The 3,923-nt window shown below is 44.3% G+C and overlaps 1 pseudogene; it reads left to right on the forward strand.

Moving 5' to 3' along the window:
* Window positions 1-3,265: 3,265 nt before the first annotated feature.
* On the forward strand, window positions 3,266-3,383 carry LOC124717592 (annotated as a pseudogene).
* Window positions 3,384-3,923: the final 540 nt, after the last annotated feature.

Raw genomic sequence — 3,923 nt, forward strand, 5'->3', positions numbered from 1 at the left:
CAGTTGTTATGATGACAGGTGGCCAATGCTAAATAGAAACATATATTGCAGGTTTGGCAGTGAAATCGGTAAGGATCTGGCTGCATAGTTTGTGTGGTGTGCGTACTGTAAGACCTTCGGTACACACACCATCAGATTATTTGACTTGTCGTTCTAACGAAGTAGCCTAGTATCAGCGATACGTCTCGTGGTCTTATCGTGGCGTGTTTATCTTCTGCCGTTAGGTCAGACGATAGAAATGCCACTTGCACGCTTAGAATAGCAGACCAACTTTAAACAGAACTTGATTAATTTTCACACACATTTATTAAAATAATAACAAGCATAAAAGAACTTAACTTGGCTCTGGATGCTATTTACAATTGACAATCTGAAGTTCCTTTGGTCTTGGTACGTTAATCTTATTCTCACATATCTCTGATACTTGACAAAGTGTCTATACATTTCTCTTCATGGCGATGTACAGGAATATGGTAATCTTAGTAGGCGCAGACTGAAACTTGACTACAGACTAATGCAGACTGACTAATCGGAGGTCTGTACACTCGTTATAATACCTCGAGCGTTCAGGTATCACAGTGCGATTGTGATCCGCGAGGAGAAAAGGTTCTACGTTAGCAGCCATCTCATTGGCTGCGTTACATATTAATACGCGGATCGGCGGAAGCAGAATTTGGTCCGTCTCTAAGACAGCGCCATCTCGTAGTGCGGAAACGGACGAACGCTGCCATTGCGCTGTTGTGTTTAGCGGGGCGCGCTCTATTGGGAAAATTGTGTATGCGCTGACTACGCGGAACTATGTACACAACAGTTTGTATCTGCAACGACTGAAATAATCAGTAGTCGTTGGTAAAAAATTATATACGGGGTGGTACATTGATGGTGACCGGGCCAAATAACTCACGAAATAAGCATCAAACGAAAAAACTACAAAGAACAAACTCGTCTAGCTTGAAGGGGGAAACCACATGGCGCTATGGTTGGCCCGCTAGATGGCGCTGCCACAGGTCAAACTGATGTCAACTGCGTTTTTTAAAATAGAATCCCCCATTTTTTATTACATATTCGTGTAGTACATAAAGAAATGTGAATGTTTTAGTTGGACCACTTTTTTCGCTTTGTGATAGGTGCCGCTGTAATAGTTACAAACGTATAAGTGCGTGGTATCACGTAACATTCCGCCAGTGCGGACGGTATTTACTTCGTGATACATTACCCGTGTTAAAATGGACCGTTTACCAATTGCGGAAAAGGTCGATATTGTGTTGATGTATGGCTGTTGTGATCAAAATGCCCAACGGGCGTGTGCTATGTATGCTGCTCGGTATCCTGGACGACATCATCCAAGTGTCCAGACCCTTCGCCGGATACTTAGTTATTTAAGGAAAGAGGAAGTGTTCAGCCACATGTGAAACATCAACCACGACCTGCAACAAATGGTGATGCCCAAGTAGGTGTTTTAGCTGCTGTCGCGGCTAATCCGCACATCAGTAGCAGACAAATTGCGCGAGAAACGGGAATCTCAAAAATGTCGGTGTTAAGAATGCTACATCAACATCGATTGCACCAGTACCATATTTCTATGCACCAGGAATTGCATGGCGACGACTTTGAACGCCGTGTATAGTTCTGCCACTGGGCACAAGAGAAATTACGGGACGATGACAGATTTTCTGCACGCGTTCTATTTAGCGACGAAGCGTCATTCACCAACAGCAGTAACGTAAACCGGCATAATATGCACTATCGGGCAACAGAAAATCCACGATGGCTTCGACAAGTGGAACATAAGCGAACTTGGCGGGTTAATGTATAGTACGGCATTATGGGAGGAAGGATAATTGGCCCCATTTTATCGATGGCAATCTAAATGGTGCAATGTATGCTGATTTGCTACGTAATGTTCTACCGATGTTACTTAAAGATGTTTCACTGCATGCCAGAATGGCGATGTACTTCAAACATGATGGATGTACGGTACATAGCTCGCGTGCGGTTGAAGCGGTATTGAATAACATATTTCATGACAGGTGGATTGGTCATCGAAGCACCATACCGCGGGTTCTCCGGATCTAACGTCCCCGGATTTCTTTCTGTGGGGAAAGTTGAAGGATATTTGCTATCGTGATCCACCGACAACGCCTGACAACATGCGTCAGCGCATTGTTAATGCATGTGCGAACATTACGGAAGACGAACTACTTGCTGTTGAGAGGAATGTCGTTACATGTATTGTCAAATGCACTGAGGTTGACGGACATCTTTTTGAGCATTTATTGCATTAATGTGGTATTTACAGGTAATCACTCTGTAACAGCATGCGTTCTCAGAAATGGTAAGTTCACAAAGGTATATAAATCACATTGGAACAACGGGAATAATATGTTCAAACGTACCTACGTTCTGTATTTCAATTTAAAAAACCTACCTGTTGCAAACTGTTGGTCTAAAATTGTGAGCCATATGTTTGTGACTATTACAGCGCCATTTATCACAAAGCGAAAAAAGTGGTCCAACTAAAACATTCATATTTTTTTGTGAACTACACGAATACGTAATAAAAATGGGGGTTCCTATTTAAAAAAAACAGTTGATATCCGTTTTACCTATGGCAGCGCCATCTAGTGGTTCAACCATAGCGCCATCTGGTTTCCCCCTTCAAGCTAGACAAGTTTCGTTCTTTTTAGTTTTTTCGTTTGATGCTTATTTCGTGAGATATTTGGCCCGGTCACGATCAATGGACCATCCTGTATATTGTACTTGCGTTACAGCCTTCTTCATATGCTGCATACATATAATTACAAACATATCTAGAGAGGCATTACTTTTCCCATACTTGACTAAGCGCCTTGTTAGAGGTTGCTCCCTATCAGCTGAAGGCCTTGCTACTTTACTACTTGACGTCCCGAGCAAGAGTGGACGAGAGCTCGCTAGATACTTGTCACAAGCCGCGGAGCGGCGCTAGTCGCGACTCGCGGGACCAGCTATATCTATTACGTACCGCGGTCGATATTTTCAACCCCTAACAAGTGTAATATCGAACGTTGATACCACACCCAGGCTGACGAATAATATTGAAACATTGATCGAGAAAGGGTGTTAGCTAGGATGCGAGACTGATAAATAATATTAAAGAATCGATCCTGTAAATTGTGGATGAGTGTTCAGACTGTTGTATAAACACAGGAATTTGACATGCAACTTCGTTTGGAAGGATCCCAGATTGAAAACCAATATTTAAGAATTTGTCACGTAAGGGTATTAAGGCAACAGCCTTGCCGCAGTGGATACACCGGTTCCCGGGAGATCACCGAAGTTAAGCGCTGTCGGGCGTGGTCGGCACTTGGGTGGGTGACCATCCAGGCCGCCATGCGCTGTTGCCGTTTTTTGGGGTGCACTCAGCCTCGTGATGCCAACTGAGGAGCTACTCGACCGAATAGTAGCGGCTTCGGTCAAGAATACCATCATAACGACCGGGAGAGCGGTGTGCTGACCCCACGCCCCTCCTATCCGAATCCTCCCTTGAGGATGACACGGTGGTCGGATGGTCCCGGTAGGCCACTCGTGGCCTGAAGGCGGAGTGCTTTTTTAAGGTTATTAAGGGTCGAGACCGATGGCTAATACTCAGGAATCGGGCGTACAGGTGTGTTGGTAAGGAATCAAGACTAATAGGCAATAGTCTAGAATTGATTATATGTGGGTCTTGATAAGGGTCAAGACTGACGAATATTACTCAAATATTGGGCACGCAAGTGTGTTGGTAAGGATCCCAGACTGACAATCAAAATGGTTCAGATGGCTCTGAGCACTATGGGACTTAACATCTGAGGTCATCAGTCCCCTAGAACTTAGAACTACTTACACTTAACCAACCTAAGGACATCACACACATCCATGCCCGAGGCAGGATTCGAACCTGCGAC

This window comes from Schistocerca piceifrons, chromosome 9 (genome assembly GCF_021461385.2).
Source record: "Schistocerca piceifrons isolate TAMUIC-IGC-003096 chromosome 9, iqSchPice1.1, whole genome shotgun sequence".
In the NCBI taxonomy this organism is placed as follows: Eukaryota; Metazoa; Arthropoda; class Insecta; order Orthoptera; family Acrididae; genus Schistocerca; species Schistocerca piceifrons.